General features: G+C 43.9%; 1 long non-coding RNA gene and 1 other non-coding gene across 2 annotated transcripts in view; both read right to left on the bottom strand.

Moving 5' to 3' along the window:
• LOC126278470 (uncharacterized) overlaps nucleotides 1-20,370 on the bottom strand; it is a 1,538,296-nt gene that overhangs the window by 230,173 nt on the left and 1,287,753 nt on the right. The window lies entirely within an intron of this gene.
• Trnat-ugu (transfer RNA threonine (anticodon UGU)) lies at nucleotides 9,906-9,980 on the bottom strand. The gene has a single exon. It is a non-coding gene; the product is annotated as a tRNA-Thr (tRNA).

Raw genomic sequence — 20,370 nt, 5'->3', positions numbered from 1 at the left:
ATAGCAGAAATCAGATTAGTGATAAACTTAACTTTAAAACTGGTGACCAGGAAGTAAAGGAAGTTAACGAATTCTGCTACCTTGTAAGCAAAATAACAAATGTCGGAAGAAGAAAGGAGGACATAACAAGCAAACTAGCACTGGAAAAAACGGTATTCATAGCCAAGAGAAGCCTACTAACATCAAGCGTAGACCTTAATCTCGAGAGTAAATTTCTGCGGAAGTACGTTTGGAGCAAAGCATCGTGTGGTAGTGAAATGTGGACTTAGGGAAAACCAGAAAAAAATAGTCGATGCGTTTGAGATGTGGTGCTACAGAAGAAAGTTGAAAATTAGGTGGACGGATCAGATATGAAACGAGGACATTCTCCACAGAATCAGTAGACAAATTAACGTATGGGTAACAGTGACTAGAAGTGACAGGATGTTAGAACATGTGTTAAGACATCTGAGAATACCTTCCACGAGATTATTGGGAGCTTCAGAGGGTTAAAACTGTTGGGAAAGGCACATATTTTTGAAGACATCCAACAATAAATGAGTTCTTAGGGCGCTACTGCTACTCTGAGATGAAGAAGCCAACGCAGGAGAGGAATTCGTCGCGGGCCGCATCGAACCGATCAGAAGCCTGATGACTAAAACCATAATAAAAAGAGAAAACATACGCCCTCCTGGATACTCTGAAACCGCTCACTTTGTGTTTCCGACACTTGTTTGCTTAACGAAGCACACCGACTCACGGGCGGGTGTGCAAGAGATTACAGTTGCAATTTCCTGTGACGAATAGAACAACCACAGGAGTGCATTAGCATTTTTTGTGTTTACCGTTGTCACCAGGCACGGTGTGTGAATATAATGGACGTGAATAGCTTCAGCCGGCCGCTGTGGCCGAATGGTTCTAGGCGCTTTAGTCCGGAATCGCGCTGCTGCTACGGTCGCAGGTTCGAATCCTGCCTCGGACATGGATGTGTGTGATGTCCTTAGGTTAGTTAGGTGTAAGTAGTTCTAAGTTCTAGGGGACTGATGATCTCAGATGTTAAGTCCCATAATGCTCAGAGCCATTTGAAGCATTTTGAACAGGAGAGGAATTCGTGGTGGGCCGCATCAAACCTGTCAGAAGACTGATGACCCCCCCACCCCAAAAAAAAAGTAAAGAGGTAATAAATCAAAACGTCAAACCTGATGCCAGTCTTGTAGACAATTAAATGCGAACATGTGGTAAGCGATAAAGTCTTCCCCTTTCATGTTGTAAAGGTTCGAAACGGTATGAAATTAACTGTTAAGTATGTTGGAATTCGCTAACTGTTTCTACTCTCGAGTACTGTCAGATTATAATCTTGGTTAAAAGTGCGCCCGTGAGTTGCACTGTGCTAAGACGTAAACATAGTTGCTAACTGTAACATTATACTTACTGTGTTAAACATTTAACTTAAGTCTGTTTGCCTTAATGTGCTACCCAGGGCAGCATTTTAAATTTGGAAATTCGATCAATAATTATATGAAACATTGAAAATGTACACCTGCATCAAGCGTTGGGTTGTTTGACACTCGGCTGTTCCCGGCGGAGTTTCGAGCCCTCCCTCGGGCATGGGTGTGTGTGATTGTCCTGAGGATAATTTAGGTTAAGTAGTGTGTACGCTTAGGGGCTGATGACCTTAGCAGGTAAGTTCGATAAGGTTTCAACATACATCCGAACATTTGTTTGGCACTGGGCGCTGTTTTAGGCGTTCAGTAATATAGAGAATCAAATACTCATCTGTTCCTTTGAGTCGATCGTCTATCATTTTGGCATACCGTTTGTAAGTTGTGTTTAGTAGGCTTATTTCTCTGTAGTTATTGCAAACTGATTTGTAATAGAATTTAGGGAGCTAAAGTGATGTGCAATGCATGATAATCACTTAGGCTTTAATAAAAGCGCTTAAAAATTATCACAGGAGTCAGATTTCTGCAGTGATTATGCTCCACTCCCGTTGTGAGAAATTGCTGATGCTACAGCGTATAAACGTAAACCAAATTTCATTTATGTGAGCTGCATTTAATTGAAGATAAAATTACAACGTTTATTCTGATATTTGATTCTGATAATCTCGGTAACGTTAGTAACTGCAATCATTTTATTACGCTGCAGAACTGCTGTGTCGTTCGTATTTTGTTAATTAACGAGTGGTTTCGGGAGCTCGGGTCGTTTGTATCCGCCGTGGCGGTCGGCTGTTGCGGCGACGTTAAGAAATGGGCTTCCGCCGCGGTGTGGACAAAAGCCGTGAGTCGATATCTGGGGAAGGGCGGGGGTGTGGGGGGGGGTGAGAAGGGGGGGGGGGGTGGACGGGCGCGTCGCCAGGTTCCCCGCGAGCGGTGGCGCCGGCGCTTTAGTTTATTAAAAACGTGCGCCGGAGTAAACCCGGGCTGGCTGCGAAACGCTCCATCTGGGGCTGCCCTAGGCCGCGCCGCGGACTTAATTACAGGTAGCGCCGCCGAGCTCCAAAGCGGAAAATAGAGTGCGCCAGCGCGCGCTACACTGCAGCGCCGCACACATGGCCGTCATTAAGGACTCCGCCTCCGTCTTCTTCTTCTTCTTCTTGTCCTCTTCCTTCGCCTCCTTCCGTTCCATGCACTAAACTAATTGAAAGCGTAGTTCCGAAGTGACCCATCTCCGAGAAACTAAAATTTTCGTGAAACGCAAATTACACTACTGGCCATTAAAATTGCTACACCACGAAGATGACGTGCTACAGCCGGGAAATTTACCGACAGGAATAAGATGCTGTAATACGCAAATGATTAGCTTTTCAGAGCATTCACACAAGGTCGGCGGCGGTGGCGACAGCTACAACGTGTGACATGAGGACAGTTACCAACCGATTCATCAAACAGCAGTTGACTGGCGTTGCCTGGTGGAACGTTGTTGTGATGCCTCGTGTAAGGAGGAGAAATGCGTACCTTCACGTTTACGACTTCGATAAAGGTCGGATTGTAGCCTATCGCGATTCCGATTTATCGTATCGCGACACTGCTGCTCGCGTTGGTCGAGATCCAATGACTGTTAGCAGATGGAATCGGTGGGTTCAGGAGGATAATACGGAACGCCGTGATGGATCCCAACGGCCTCGTATCACTAGCAGTCGAGAAGACAGCCATCTTATCCGCATGGCTATAACGGATCGTGCAGCCTCGTCTCGATCCCTGAGTCAACAGATGGGGACATTTGCAAGACAATAACCATATGCACGAACAGTTCGACGACGTTTAAAGCAGCATGGACTTTCACCTCGAGATCATGGCAGCGGTTACCCTTGACGCTGCATCACAGAAAGCCTGCGATAGTGTACCCAACGACGAACCTGAGTGCACGAATAGCAAAACGTCATTTTTTCGGATGAATCCAGGTTCTGTTTACAGCATCCTGATGGTCGCATCCGTGTTTGGCGACATCGCGGTGAACGTACATTAGAAGCGTGTATTCGTCATCGCCATACTGGCGTATCACCCGGCGTGATATTAAGGAGTGCCATTGGTTACACGTCTTGGTCACCTCTTGTTCGCATTGACGTCTCTTGGAACAGTGTACGTTACATGTCAGATGTGTTACGACCGGTGGTTCTACCTTTGATTTGATTCATGCCAAACCCTACATTTCAGCAGGATAATACACGACCGCATGTTGCAGGTACGGGGATTTCTGGATAGAGGAAATGCTCTCTGCTACCCTGGCTAGCATATTCTCCAGATCCCTCACCAACAGAAAACGTCTGGTCAACGGTGGCCGAGCAACTAGCTCGTCACAATACGCCAGCCACTACTCGCGATGAACTGTGGTATCGTGTTGAAGCTGCACGGGAAGCTGTACCTGAACACGCCATCCAAGCTCTGTTTGACTCAATGCCCAGGCGTATCAAGGCCGTTATTGTGGCCAGAGGTGGTTGTTCTGGGTACTGATTTCTCAGGATCTATGCATCAAAATTTCGTGAAAATGTAATCACATGTCAGTTCTAGTATAATATATTTGTCCAATGAATACCTGTTTATAATCTGCATTTCTTCTTGGTGTAGCAATTTTAATGGCCAGTAGTGTACAAACGATCTACTCGTCCTGCCCTACCTTGCCTTATGTTTCTTCCATTGTACTGTTACCGACCTACTGCTCTGTCTCATAAATCTAGTTGATGTTCAGCTTCAAAAATATTTTCAATTAATTATTAGGTTAGTTCAATGTAAATAATGACTTAATACCACAACACACTCCAAGTTCATGTTTCTTGCAACTGCATTTATTGCTTTTAATCAAAGATGATCAGCTTGTAGTAAATAATTTTGGCACTTAATACGTGCACTATTAGGAAGGCTAAGATCCAATTGGGAGCGAAATAGAAACCATAAAGAATATCAAAAATATTTTCAAATTCTTCATTTGTGGTGTCATATTTTCCGTAGCTGCTTTACAGTTCCAGAGGGTATTTTCGTTTTGTCGTTGCAACTTCAAAAGATATCCAATTATACACTGAAATTATACATCTAATACTCCGAAGTTCCCCAACACGACGTGACATGGATTCGATTAATGTCTGAATTTTAAAAATTAATTCTATAAAATATACTAAGACAATAACCAACAAAATTATTTGCATTAAATAATTAAATAAATATAAAATAAATATAATAAAATAAATAATCAAGACATCTGGGGGGAACTGACGCCATGAATCCTGCAGGGCTGTCCATAAATCCGTCAGAGTACGCGGGGTGTAGATATCTTCTGAACAGCACATTGAATCTCAGATATGCTTGATAATGTTCATGTCTGGGGAGTTTGGTGACCAGCGGAAGTGTTCAAACTCAGAGGAGCGTTTCTGGAGCCACTCAGTCGCAATTGTGGACGTATGGGGTGTCGCCTTGTCCTGACGGAATTGGCTAAGTCCGCCGGAATGAACTACGGACATGAATAAAGGCAGATGATTAGATAGGATGCTTAAGTATGTGTCACCTGTCAGAGTCGTATCTACAGGTATTAGGGTCACATATCACTCTAGCTGCACGCTCCCCACACCATTACAGAGCCTCCACCGGCTTGAACAGTCACCTGCTGACATGCAGGGTCCATGGATTCATGAGCTTGTCGCAATACACGTCCATCCGCTTGGTACAATCGGAAAAGAGACTCGTCCGACCAGGCAAAATGTTTCCTGTCGTCAAGAGTCCAACGTTGATGCTGACGGGCCCAGGCGAGGCATAAAGCTTTGTGTCGTGCAGTCATCAACGGTACACCAGCGGATCTTAGGCTCGAAAGCCCATATCGACAACGTTTTGTTGAATAGTTCACTTGCTGTCACTTGTTGATGGCCCATCATTGAAATTTGCAACAATTCGCGGAAGGGTTGCAGTTCTGTCACGCTGAACGATTCTCTGCAATCGTCGCGGGTCCCGTCCTTGGAGGATCCTTTTCAGGCCGCAGCGATGTCGGAGAGTCGATGCTGTCCCAGATTCCTGACATTCACAGTACACTCGTGAAATGGTGTTACGGGAAAATTCGCACTTCATCGCTACCTTGGAGATACTGTATCCCATCGCTATTGCACCAGCTATTACACCACGTTCAAAATCACGTAAATCTTGATAACCTGGAATTATAGCGGCATCAACCGATTTAACAAGTGCGCCAGATACTTGCTGTCTTATATAGGCGCAGCCGACCGCAGCGCAGTCTTCTGCCTGTTAACATATCGTGTAAATACCTTTCATTACAGACCACTGATGTTGCTTTACATCAATTCAGCGAAACGCCTGTGTTGCAAAATACACGCATTTACTTGTAGTTGCAACGAGAGAACGAAAATACCTTGAGGAAATACGATCTGTTTGCAACACATTGCTACACATTCAGTCTACATAGCTGCCCCTCCGACTTCGACATTTGTCGTGGCGGCGTAACATTTTCCCAATACCCTCGTCCTAGAAGGTAGCCGACCTTCATCTCTGCTACTTCTCTAGGCTGGTCGGCAATTCGTAGTCTGTGCCGAAATCTTGTCTTCACAGCCAGCGATATATGTGACAAGAGATGAACATTGAAGGGAGCCAAGTCCGGGCTGTATGGTGGCTGACCAAACACTTCACAACGAAAATTCAGAGGAGTGTCCTCATTGCCCCTGCATTGCGTGATCTAGAATTGTCATGAAGAAGAAAATGGACGGCAGTTACGCTGTGTGGGGCTGCATGGAATCTAGCGAAACCTTGCAGTGGGCACGCATTCTTGAAGGAAGACACTATTGTTCTACGCGTCTTTAAAGGCTCACTGTGTGCTCAGAACTGAAAATAGCGACGTGACGCGAGCGAGGTGGTATTCTAAGAGACACTGTACGTCTGTGCCAGGCTTCATTGGGTTTTCACTGACCTTTCCTCCTCGCTATGGGCCGCGCGGGTTAGCAGTACCGTCTAGGGGCGTCTTGTCACGGTTGGTGCTGCTCACCCCCCCCCCCCCCTCCTCCCCCTCCCCGTCAGAGGTTCGGAGTCCTCTCTCGGGCATGCGGGGCATGGGTATGTATGTGTAGCGTAAGTTAGTTTAAGTTAGATGAAGTAGAGTGTAGGCCTAGGAACTGATGATGCGCAGCAGTTTGGTCCCATACGACCTACCACAAATTTCCAATTTCCTTCTCGCGATAGGTCGGAACTTACGTTGCGATTAGCACTCACGTATCACCAAGTCGACCCATAGCTGTGTGATCAGCGAGGACGACTGCGATGCGGGACTTGGGTTCGATTCCCGGTACAAGGAGAGTTTCTCGTCGGTGGGAGGACTGTTACGGGTTGCACACAGCAGCTCCAACATCTGAGGTTCTATTTGATTATTTCGTAGCGGTTCCAAGATCAAGAAACTCGATAAGGGCATGGAGAGCAGGATACTGACAACATGCCCCTCCATACCAGTGACGCTATAGCGAAAAGATGACATAGCGACTGTTTGGAACGGATTGGTCCGTCTAGGACCAGAACTTGGAACTGTTTTATTCGCTATATCACAGCGCTTCATTTCATCCATAAGTGGTGTAACAGAGTTTCGCCAGTGGTAATATAGAAACCGAACATAGTAACTTCTATGTCATTTCGTTGTCTCTGTAGAACTGAACCATGGGAAACGAGGAGAGTATGTTGTCTGGCAGCCGGTATCCTCTTTCTGCAACACAAACATAAACAAAGAGGTACTTAAGTTTCCGCGTGCTGTGGTACAAGCTCTCTGTTCTAGTCCACTTTAGTCTCAATGCTGGTGAAATACGAAGTCCGCTATCTGCACTATTCGGTTCGCTATGTGGTGTCTGATTCTGAGCTACAGGCTGTGACTGCGACTCCTGCTCGGTGACGCGCTGGAACTCACTCGGTGCGACAGACTCCAAATAACTGACCGTCCGGTCCACGGTGACTATCTTAACACTGGCGGCCGACAGAGCGTTGGTGTCACGTTTCTTGCTAGTCTGTTTTTGTCCTCTGTCAATCTTCGCGCAACCTCTGCTCCGCATGTTGTGCTGGCGCCACCTGAAGCCAGCGCAGTAACTGTACACTACGACTACAGAAAACTGACCGACACAGAGGCTGTGCCGAATATCAACTACAGTCTGCCTAAGCTATTTGTGTGACACTTATTTGCAGACCCACGTGTTGCAACAAATTAAAAATTGGTAATATACTTAAATATTTCATTGCAGATATTAACATATAGGATAAGAAAATTAAAAGGGAAAAATACGGTAGGCAGTGAAGTAAGTTTTATTAGCTGATAGGTATATAATTAGATAATGCCAAAATTATCGGTACTATGTCATAGGAGAGAAATTCCATGTGATAGAGGATTGGAAAAGTTTCTGTGAAGTGAATTTTTCTAATTGGAATACATTAATTAACAAACTAAAACGTTGTTTATGTAAAAGTAACTAATTTTGGAAACAGAGGTACACTATGTGATCAAAAGTATCCGGACACCCTCAAAAACATATGTTTTCATATTAGGTGCATTGTGCTGCCACCTACTGGCAGGTACTCCATATCAGCGTCTTCAGTAGTCGTTAGACATTGTGAGAGAGCAGAATGGGGCGCTCCACGGAATTCACCGACTTCGAATGTGGTCAGGTGATTGGGTGTCACTTGTGCCGTCTGTAGGCGAGATTTCCACACTCCTAAACATCCCTACGTCCACTGTTTACGATGTGATAATGAAGTGGAAACGTGAAGGGGACACGTATAGCACTAAAACGTACAGGCCGACCTAGTCTCTTGACTGACAGAGACCGCCGATACTTGGAGAGTTATGTAATGTAATACACACCATCACACATGAATTCCAAACTGCATCAGGATCCACTGCATGTACAATGACAGTTAGGCGGAAGGTGAGAAAACTTGTATTTCATGGTCGAGCGGCTGCTGATAAGCCACACATCACGCCGGTAAATGCCGAACGACGCCTCACTTGGTGTAAGGAGCGTAAACAATGGACCATTTAACAGTGGAAAAACGTTGTGTGTAGTGGCGAATCACGGTATACAATGTGGAGTGTCAGATGGCAGGGTGTGGGTATGGCGAATGCCCGATGATCGTCATCTTCAACTGTTGAACAGCAATTCGAGGATGTTGATTGCATCTTTCAATACCATCGAGAACCTGCTCATAGTGCATGGCCTTTGGCGGAGTGATTACACGATAGTAACATCCCTGTAATGGACTGGCCTGCATAGTGTCCTGAGCTGAATCCTAAATAAAATCCTATATAACACCTTTGGCGTGTTTTGGAACGCCCACATCGCGCCAGGCCTCACCGACCGACATCGTTACCTCGCCTCAGTGCAGCACTCCGTGAAGAATAGGCTGCCATTCCCCGTGCAACCTTCCAGCACCTGATTGAACGTATGCGAGAGTGAAAGCTGTCATCAAGGCTAAGCGTGGTCCAACACCATATTGAATTCCAGAAATACCGATAGAGGGCGCCATGACCTTGTAAGTCATTTTCAGGCAGGTGTCCGAATACTTTTGATGACACACTGTACCGAGGCGACAAAACTATGTCATTAGATTTTGGAAAGTATTACATATTACGATTTTAACATTCTCGAACACGAAAACTTTGAATGCTAATAACTTTTGAACCAACATATTTTCAAAAAATTAAGATGATCGTTGAAATGAGAAGAACGAGGGCCTTTAAACCAGTTAGGTCAATCGCAAAGTAAATAATTTTTAGCTACGTAATATTATTACATTCAACTCATCATCATGGCCTGCAGATATGGTAAAACATCAACATTCATTCAAATGAAATTTTGCCGCGGATCAAATTTCTATTGTCGTCAGCAATGGGTGAATTATGCAACGAATAATTGAGTCAGTTACTGTTCGAATAAGAAATGAGTTATGTAATGTACCTGTCGTATGTGTACCACTATTGACGAAAACAGATTGGAAAAGGACACAAAGACATTGCCATTAGGAGTGATGCAAGTACAAGCAGGTTAAGCACACCCTGCTCTGTTATACATTTCACGGACTAAACTAATTGAAAAGCGTTGTTCCAAAATGACTTTTTTCCAAGGTGTGACAGTTTTCAGGTAAGATAAATTTTAAATAGTCTCAGTATACATCTACATCCATACTCCACAAGCCATCTGACGGTGTGTGGCGGAGGGTACCCTGAGTACCTCTATCTGTTATCCCTTCTATTCCAGTCTCGTATTGTTCGTGGAAAGAAGGATTGTCGGTATGATTCTGTGTGGGCTCTAATCTTTCTGATTTTATCCTCATGGTTTCTTCGTGAGATATACGTAGGAGGGAAATTACCGAACTATAAGTTTAATAAGCGAAATGATAATTAAATGGACACTCTAGCTGCAAACAGGCGTTGATGTACTTCATTAGGGAAATGTTGAAAATGTGTGCCCCGACCGGGACTCGAACCAGGGATCTCCTGCTTACATGGCAGACGCTCTATCCATCTGAGCCACCGAGGGCACAAAACTGAGTGCCGGACCGAGACTAGGACTCGCGACCTTTGCCTTTCACGGACAAGTGTTCTGCCGACCTTTTACTTTGGTTTGGGCAGACGTCAAAAGACATCAGTTCAAGTTGATCGTTGACTGTTTCACTCAGTTTTCTTATCACAGCGGGCGTGCAACCCTCTGACCGAACACGCTGACCTACCGTGCCGAGACCGTTCCTGATGTCTAGTTTTAGGCACATGGGCTCCATTCTTAAGTTCTAGAAAAAGACCTAATTCACAGAAAAATCCTGGTAATTAGGGAGTAATAACTAAAGGACGTATGAGTTTCGAACATAGCACACACTGAAGAAAATTAGTGAATTATTCTGAATATTATCATTATAAAAAGGTATAATTAGTATGTATTTAACATAAAAAAGTCAAATGACGTTCACTTCAACTCAAGCACTATTTGAATTAGTGCACATAGGAAAGGCTCATATATATTAGTTTGAAAATGTGGAAGAGAAATGGTCAACTAAATTCAAAGAGTTAATATACACTCCTGGAAATGGAAACAAGACTCACCATACTTGCTCCGGACACTGCGAGAGGGCTGTACAAGCAATGATCACACGCACGGCACAGCGGACACACCAGGAACCGCGGTGTTGGCCGTCGAATGGCGCTAGCTGCGCAGCATTTGTGCACCGCCGCCGTCAGTGTCAGCCAGTTTGCCGTGGCATACGGAGCTCCATCGCAGTCTTTAACACTGGTAGCATGCCGCGACAGCGTGGACGTGAACCGTATGTGCAGTTGACGGACTTTGAGCGAGGGCGTATAGAGGGCATGCGGGAGGCCGGGTGGACATACCGCCGAATTGCTCAACACGTGAGGCGTAAGGTCTCCACAGTACATCGATGTTGTCGCCAGTGGTCGGCGGAAGGTGCACGTGCCCGTCGCCCTGGGACCGGACCGCAGCGACGCACGGATGCACGCCAAGACCATAGGATCCTACGCAGTGCCGTAGGGGACCGCACCGCCACTTCCCAGCAAATTAGGGACACTGTTGCTCCTGGGGTATCGGCGAGGACCATTCTCAACCGTCTCCATGAAGCTGGGCTACGGTCCCGCACACCGTTAGGCCGTCTTCCGCTCACGCCCCAACATCGTGCAGCCCGCCTCCAGTGGTGTCGCGACAGGCGTGAATGGAGGGACGAATGGAGACGTGTCGTCTTCAGCGATGAGAATCGCCTCTGCCTTGGTGCCAATGATGGTCGTATGCGTGTTTGGCGCCGTGCAGGTGAGCGCCACAATCAGGACTGCATACGACCGAGGCACACAGGGCCAACACCCGGCATCATGGTGTGGGCAGCGATCTCCTACACTGGCCGTACACCTCTGTTGATCGTCGAGGGGACACTGAATAGTGCACGGTACATCCAAACCGTCATCGAACCCATTGTTCTACCATTCCTAGACCGGCAAGGGAACGTGCTGTTCCAACAGGACAATGCACGTCCGCATGTATCCCGTGCCACCCAACGTGCTCTAGAAGGTGTAAGTCAACTACCCTGGCCAGCAAGATATCCGGATCTGTCCCCCATTGAGCATGTTTGTGACTGGATGAAGAGTCGTCTCACGCGGTCTGCACGTCCAGCACGAACGCTGGTCCAAATGAGGCGCCAGGTGGAAATGGCATGGCAAGCCGTTCCACAGGACTACATCCAGCATCTCTACGATCGTCTCCATGGGAGAATAGCAGCCTGCATTGCTGCGAAAGGTGGATATACACTGTACTAGTGCCGACATTGTGCATGCTCTGTTGCCTGTGTCGATGTGCCTGTGGTTCTGTCAGTGTGATCATGTGATGTATCTGACCCCAGGAATGGGTCAATAAAGTTTCCCCTTCCTGGGACAATGAATTCACGGTGTTCGTATTTCAATTTCTAGGAGTGTGTCAATATTTCCTGGGAACAGCAATCACGTATATTGAAAGGAAAACGTTGTGTTATAAAATGGCTCAGCATAATGTTCATTAGTTATCCCTAATTTACTTAAAAGGTGTCCACAAAATGAGACGTTTCCTGTTTGCCCCTTTTACCGGGTTGCGCCACATGAATTGCCATAGATGACAATTTTTTGCCTCCTTTTAACAGTTCTGGTTTATAAATCACAAATAAATCCATATAATATTCTTTGCAATAGACTGCACTTGGAGCTCACACAAATAATTTCCAAGAGTTTTTATTGGCAGCTCAGATATCCGACTGTTCTGAAATGAACACAGACAAAAGATACGTTACACTGATTTTACGCTTTAGTTTCCAGCAAGATAAACGCCATACCAAAGAGAAAAGAAAAGCAAGTAGCATAATGGAAGAAACGTGTAGACAACGTTTTGGAAATTCAAACTGAATATTGTTCGGATAGACTCTTTAATTGGTTTCTTCATATGGTGTCCTACGTGATGCATCCAAAAATCTGTTCATCATCCCCACTGCTCCATTCACACCAAGGTACATTTCATTTACTTAAATGCTGTCAGTTCGTAACGAAACTATTTCCTTATCTCATGTTTCATTTAGCTATGCTGTTATTGCTTCTACGCAGTTTGCAGTGGTTTCACTTCAGTTATCATGCATTAATATAGGGCTTAAGAGTTTCATTCTTCTCAGCCACAAGATCCTATTTCGTTGCCTTTGAGATCATATCCACAGATTTATGATTCCTGCAGCCTTTAAACCAAATATAAATCCTACTGCATCGTTCATCTTTGTCACGAGTTTCCTTAGCCCTATAACTGACACTTACAAGAACTTTGAAAATCAGGGATATCACACATCCTACTGTGAGTGTACAAGCTGTGGCGGGAGGTTAGAGCAGCAGTTTCCCGCCCCGCAGCACGTCGTTAGCAGTTGCTTCGGGGCGGTGGTGAGCGGCTAGCGTTTACGCGGCCTTGGAAAAACCCGAGAGCTTGGAAGGGGCGCGTAAGGCTGTGTTTTCACACTTGGAGAAATTTATATGCCAGAGAAAAATTGATAAAAACAGAAGTAAGAGTGACACGGAGGTTTGAGTTTGTATTCATGGACAGAAAAATATGTAAAACTAAATTACCTAGATGTGCATTAATATAGGGCTTAAGAGTTCTTGCAAATTGTAAATTTTTGAAAGTTCAAAAGCCAAAATTTCGCCAATGCTTTCGCCGATTAATATAAACAAAGTGTCTCCGAATGCAGCTAGGAGGGCTGCATCCAACAATCATAGCCGATTTGGCAGAATGTGTACCATTATTGAATGAGAGGTCGGAATATGGGATTCGACTGAGAGAAACAGTGTTCCTGGTGACAAATAAATTTCAAGAGACGAAACTACCGGCAGCATTCTAATGTTTGAAGTGATAGATGAGTAATGAAGTATATATTTTTATTTATTTATTTGTGTTTAGTATAAGAAATCCGGGGAAATCAAAATCACGCCACAAGAACATTATTTGTGAGAAAACGGTGGCAGATACAAAAAATTGGACTTTAAATATTTAATGCCGAGAAAATTTCCATATTTTTCAATATATCGTATAAGTTTTTAGTTTTAGAATATTCGTAATTGTTGTCAGACATTGTTTTGAGTTAGGAAGTCGTTTCGATGGTACATAGGACGGCCATATTTGATGACTGGGGAGTTGGTTCTGAGTGATGCTAAGAGCCAAACGTGCGGCGCATCTGGGGATAGCAGTGGGTTGGTAGCCACGTTAGGGGACAAGTTTTTATGTAGCGATGTTCGAAAGTGGTCAATTGGAGTGCAATATAGTGTTTTAGGACAGCAGAGAAGAACATATTTTCTTCATTGTGAAGACTGTCGACTGCTGTGATCGCGACATACGAATTTTATAGTGAAATGTTGCAGCATCAGTTATTAACGGTCGCCCTTATGTAAGAGTCCTTCAGACTGCATTTTATGTATTTATCGAATATATTGAAGAAAAATAAACTACTTGTTCAAATTAAAAATCAACGTAAGTGACTCAATATTTTAAATTTAACCTCAATATTTGCCTGCATTGTTTTCTTATATTTTATTTCAGCTTAAAAATTGAGTTTAGGATAGGTGTGAGCTTGGCACCCTATGACGAAACAATGCAGCCAATCATTGAGACCAGGCACATCTCTGGGCCACTCAATTACGCTGAGTGTAACAAATATATATATTTTCGTGCCATAGCACATGGGGGCTCGAGCCAAACTATTCAGAATACAATGTGTGGTGCCCATTATCGTCGTACTACGCAGGTTTCGTATTTTTTTCTGACGTTACCTGTCTCTCCAGCTTTTTAGGAAAAAACAAAGAAAGTGGATGATACCGTGTTCCAAAACTATTCTCCGTAACTGGATACCGGTAGGCACTTGGTCCCTTTAGTGTTGCGATTGTGGGAATTACAACCGACAACAGCACAACCTGGCATTGCTGGCAGACACTCGAAACACTCTCACTAGCAAATAACCCACTACACAAAACCAGCTACGCGAAAGCAACACTCACGAAACCGTGCAACCTCCAACATACAAATATGGGAGCGGAATGTTCCACTCTGACGTCATGCGTGCAACGGCAGAAATGTGTTTGTTTCTGCGCAACGTTTACTGCGCCCGCTGACTGATCCCACCTGACTTACTTGCACTTCCCTGTTCCACTAGCGAATGGCTCATGGGATACACACGATTGCCCTGGCCAGTAATGAAAATGTTTTGGCTCAAAAACTGCTTATTTTTATGTATTTCCACCTGATACGATTTTACCCACCGTACGAAACTGAAAGAAGGTAAAAGATCAATATATGATAGCTGAATTTTAATGTCTTCAAATAAAAAAAAAATCAGTAAATTTGGCTGTTGAAGAAGAACAGATTAGCTACATGGAAGAAGCCGTCACCGTAAAATATTTTTTTATACTTTCGAGAATACTGTGTGCAACACCAACCAACGGTGCTAATAACTATAAGTAAAGCAAGAATTTCGATCTCATAATGTGAATAGTTCTCCCCACATTCACTGCTTACTTGTATCGCTTATACACATTGCCACAGATAGACGGCTCTCATGCTCCTGCAGACAATCAATAAATACGTATCACATGGTGATGAATCGGTAGGGGGTTTGAAACCGGTAATGCGATAATAAAATTGGAGAACACAATAAAAGGCAACAGGATGCAGTAATTTCAAGAGACGTTTATTGATCGCAGTCGCCGTGATCCTCCTACATAATGGATAAAAGCTTTATCTTTTACTTTTTGGGCATGGCAAATCAAACAACTTTCAGCCGTCTAACATTCCTAACTTATATTTTATTTGGATACCAGTTTCGGCGCTTTACTTCGCCATCTTCAGGCCCCCTGACCGACGTATAGGAAGATTCAAAGCTCGGTTCCGGTCGAAACAAATTCCAGCATTCAAATAGTGTAGATTTCTGCTTGATTCAGCGATCATGAATGGCGTAGTAAATCACCGAAAGTGGTTGCCAAATGAAATAACAGTTATGAAAGTAGACGGGTGAAAGCCGAGCTCAGGGATAGCTGACATCCTGTAACGAACACCTGAGTTCCGCAAGCATCTCTGAAGAAATGGACATTCAAGAGACTGTACTTTTTCGTGTGCGGACATCAACGTTTTCAATCCAACATTTGGCTACGTCAATTGTTTACGTCCTTCGCTGCCACAGTTCGTCGAGTGAACTTTTACTAGGAAAATTACAGCACTTCAGGAAAGGTTTCATATAGCGATAAAATGAGGTGATGTCGAAGAATTTTTAAAACTAATTGGATAGTGAAACATCCCCTTAAAATTTTTTTTATGAATGACAGTGCTGGAAAACCTCTACGTTATTTGACTTTCGAACTGCTGAGCCAAACTGAACGTATTCAGACATTTAGTAAACTGGCACACAATATTTTTAGCGCAACGCAGTGTGACTCCCAATAATCCCTACAAAAAAATGGCCCTGACTAACATTAACCTATGTTGTTGTTGTTGTCTTCAGTCCTGAGACTGGTTTGATGCAGCTCTCCATGCTACTCTATCCTGTGCAAGCTTCTTCATCTCCCAGTACCTACTACAACCTACATCCTTCTGAATCTGCTTAGTGTACTTATCTCTCGGTCTCCCTCTACGATTTTTACCCTCCACGCTGCCCTCCAACGCTAAATTTGTGATCCCTTGATGCCTCAAAACATGTCCTACCAACCGATCCCTTCTTCTAGTCAAGTTGTGCCACAAACTTCTCTTCTCCCCAATCCTATTCAATACCTCCTCATTAGTTACGTGATCTATCCACCTTATCTTCAGTATTCTTCTGTAGCACCACATTTCGAAAGCTTCTATTCTCTTCTTGTCCAAACTAGTTATTGTCCATGTTTCACTTCCATACATGGCTACACTCCAAACAAATACTTTCAGAAACGACTTCCTGATACATAAATCTATATTCGATGTTAACAAATTTCTCTTCTTCAGAAACGCTTTCCTTGCCATTGCTAGTCTACATTTTATATCCTCTCTACTTCGACCATCATCAGTTATTTTACTTCCTAAATAGCAAAACTCCTTTACTACTTGAAGTGTCTCATTTCCTAATCTAATTCCCTCAGCATCACCCGATTTAATTTGACTACATTCCATTATCCTGGTTTTGCTTTTGTTGATGTTCATCTTATATCCTCCTTTCAAGACACTGTCCATTCCGTTCAACTGCTCTTCCAAGTCCTTTGCCGTCTCTGACAGAATTACAATGTCATCGGCGAACCTCAAAGTTTTTACTTCGTCTCCATGAATTTTAATACCTACTCCAAATTTTTCTTTTGTTTCCTTTACTGCTTGCTCAATATACAGATTGAATAACATCGGGGAGAGGCTACAACCCTGTCTCACTCCTTTCCCAACCACTGCTTCCCTTTCATGCCCCTCGACTTTTATGACTGCCATCTGGTTTCTGTACAAATTGTAAATAGCCTTTCGCTCCCTGTATTTTACCCCTGCCACCTTTAGAATTTGAAAAAGAGTATTCCAGTCAACATTGTCAAAAGCTTTCTCTAAGTCTACAAATGCTAGAAACGTAGGTTTGCCTTTCCTTAATCTTTCTTCTAAGATAAGTCGTCAGGTCAGTATTGCCTCACGTGTTCCAACATTTCGACGGAATCCAAATTGATCCTCCCCGAGGTCCGCATCTACCAGTTTTTCCATTCGTCTGTAAAGAATTCGCGTTAGTATTTTGCAGCTGTGACTTATTAAGCTGATAGTTCGGTAATTTTCACATCTGTCAGCACCTGCTTTCTTTGGGATTGGAATTAGTATATTCTTCTTGAAGTCTGAGGGTATTTCGCCTGTCTCATACATCTTGCTCACCAGCTGGTAGAGTTTTGTCATGACTGGCTCTCCCAAGGCCGTCAGTAGTTCTAATGGAATGTTGTCTACTCCGGGGGCCTTGTTTCGACACAGGTCTTTCAGTGCTCTGTCAAACTCTTCACGCAGTATCGTATCTCCCATTTCGTCTTCATCTACATCCTCTTCCATTTCCATAATATTGTCCTCAAGTACATCACCCTTGTATAAACCTTCTATATACTCCTTCCACCTTTCTGCCTTCCCTTCTTTGTTTAGAACTGGGTTGCCATCTGAGCTCTTGATATTCATACCCGTGGTTCTCTTCTCTCCAAAGGTCTCTTTAATTTTCCTGTAGGCAGTATCTATCTTACCCCTAGTGAGATAAGCTTCTACATCCTTACATTTGTCCTCTAGCCATCCCTGTTTAGCCATTTTGCACTTCCTGTCGATGTCATTTTTGAGACGTCTGTATTCCTTTTTGCCTGCTTCATTTACTGCATTTTTATATTTTCTCCTTTCATCAATTAAATTCAATATTTCTTCTGTTACCCAAGGATTTCTAGCAGCCCTCGTCTTTTTACCTACTTTATCTTCTCCTGCCTTCACTAGTTCATCCCTCAGAGCTACCCATTCTTCTTCTACGGTATTTCTTTCCCCTATTCCTGTCAATTGACCCCTTATGCTCTCCCTGAAACTCTGCATAACCTCTGGTTCTTTCATTTTTTCCAGGTCCCATCTCCTTAATTTCCCACATTTTTGCAGTTTCTTCAGTTTTAATCTACAGGTCATAACCAATAGATTGTGGTCAGAGTCCACATCTGCCCCTGGGAATGTCTTACAACTTAAATCTGGTTCCTAAATCTCTGTCTTACCATTATATAATCTATTTGATACCTTCTACTATCTCCAGGGTTCTTCCACGTATACAACACACATTAACCTATACCTTTCACAAATCACTTACCTCACCAAAAATCTTCGTTACTCAAACTACTGCAACACAGCGAGCGCCAATACTGCCAGCTAAATAAAAGATTCAAACTACGAAAGGCACTAACTACTGATAGGCATAGTTAGCAAATAAAAGATTTTGATAGAGAACAAACAATGTATTTACCTTAATAATATTCAAAAGTCATCGTATATATATCAGTTCATGATATCCAGTATTACAAATTTACTCTTTCTGATGGACACACTTCCAGATCGTGCGCTCTCAGAATTCTGCCATCTCTCTCCCTACAACCACCACTGCTGGAGGCTCACCTCCATCTGCGCAACGCTATGCGCTGTTCATATCCAACTGTCGAACACTACTACTACGTGATCAGGCCCAGTGGACCGCACGCATCTACAAGTTTCCTCTTCCACTGTATTCTGTCCATTGCTGCTATCCCCCATTCGTCCACATCTATTGACACTTGGTTTAAATCTTCATGGAGTCCGTCCCTCCAACGCTTCTTGGGTCTCCCTGGCGGTCTCTTTCCTGCAGGTGTGAAATCCAGGAGCTTCCGAGGCCATCTGTGATCCTCCATCCGGGCCACATGGCCGGCCCACTGCATTCGTTTGGCTTTGACAGTTCCTGCTATGTTGGGCTGCTGGTATGGTTCCTCAAGCTCTTGATTGTATCTGATCCTTCATTCCCCTGATCTTCATCCAGAATCGGACCGAAGATCTTCCGAAGCACTTTTCTCACAAAAACAAGGAGCTTATGGAAGTCCTGTTTCCGAATACTCCATGTCTCACAGCAATATAGAACAACAGGCTGGATCAGGGTTTTGTACAGTCGAATCTTGAAGTGTCTGGAGAGATATTTGGACCGAAGCAGTTGTTACAATAGCAAATATTCCAACAATGCGAACCAGCCACAGACTTCACACAGCACTGTCAGTGGTTTTCATATAGAGCGCTACGTGGCGTTACTAACATAAAAACTGAAACAGCCCAACCTACTTACAATAGATATGGCACAAAAAAGCATACGTTAAGTCTATGAAGAAAGGGACATGAATGAGGAACATCAACTACTGTATGCGTATTCAATTGACTTGGCGGTAGAGGGAACAGCAGAGAAGTGCAGACGCGGAACGCATTACGCCAAAGAGTTTATACAAGATTTTTGATGTACTCGTTAGCATAAGATAAGGGGAAGACCGTAACTATAAAAAAACTGAGACCACCATACGTATACAGTGGCGTACAGCCATTTGAAAACATAATTTGAAACGGATCGTCCACGGTGTCCATGTATCATTCGTTCTTGACGTCGAGATACTTTTTTCCCCCCTTTTTTGCGGCTTGGCGCAGCTCACGATTTCGCTCCGCCAGCAGTAAACATACATCACACCGCCTTTGTGCACCCGACGCTCCGTTCCTCCGCAGGCACGGAAGACGTCGCGTCGTCGGAGAAGCAAAAAATATCTCCAGGGGTTGCATCGCGCAGGATACGGCGGCCTCGGACCTGTACCGTAGGATGTGTAGTGTAGCGTCCACTATTTAGCGTCTGGCTGCTGCGTCGCTGGAGCACAGAATCCAACCAGCTGGCTGTCCGCCAGCTCGCCAGATGTGCGAGAGACGCCTTTCAAGGTCTTCTTATAAACAATGAAATAGGAAAGGTCTGTTGGTAAAGTTTTTCTTATTGTTTCGCATGAGTTTTGTCTTTAGAATTTGTACATTTTGGCACACTTTCGAACCGATTTAAAAAGCACTTTTATTTTTTTCAAATGTTATGATGGTAATGGAAATGAAGGCATGTTGGCAATTTTAAGATTAAACATTTGAATAAATTAAAAACGGATTGTGGTCGGAGCATCTGCATCTGAGGTAATAAATTTTGGAGCAAAATCTCCGCAAACAGGTGCAATTTTAATCAATCTTATTATGGCACTGCAACTCTCGTGGCTCATAGCACCTGGCGATATGATTATAAGTCACGAAACCGGGGGTGCCTCAATTCAACATACAACTGTCTGCGAATTATATGCTATAAAAATTTTATAAATTAGTTTTTGGAATTTTTTGGTTTTTCCTTGTTCACATTAATAAAA

This window comes from Schistocerca gregaria, chromosome 6 (assembly GCF_023897955.1).
Source record: "Schistocerca gregaria isolate iqSchGreg1 chromosome 6, iqSchGreg1.2, whole genome shotgun sequence".
NCBI lineage: Eukaryota > Metazoa > Arthropoda > Insecta > Orthoptera > Acrididae > Schistocerca > Schistocerca gregaria.
Note: the sequence above shows the minus strand (reverse complement) of the source record. Positions and strands in the feature narration are given on the sequence as shown.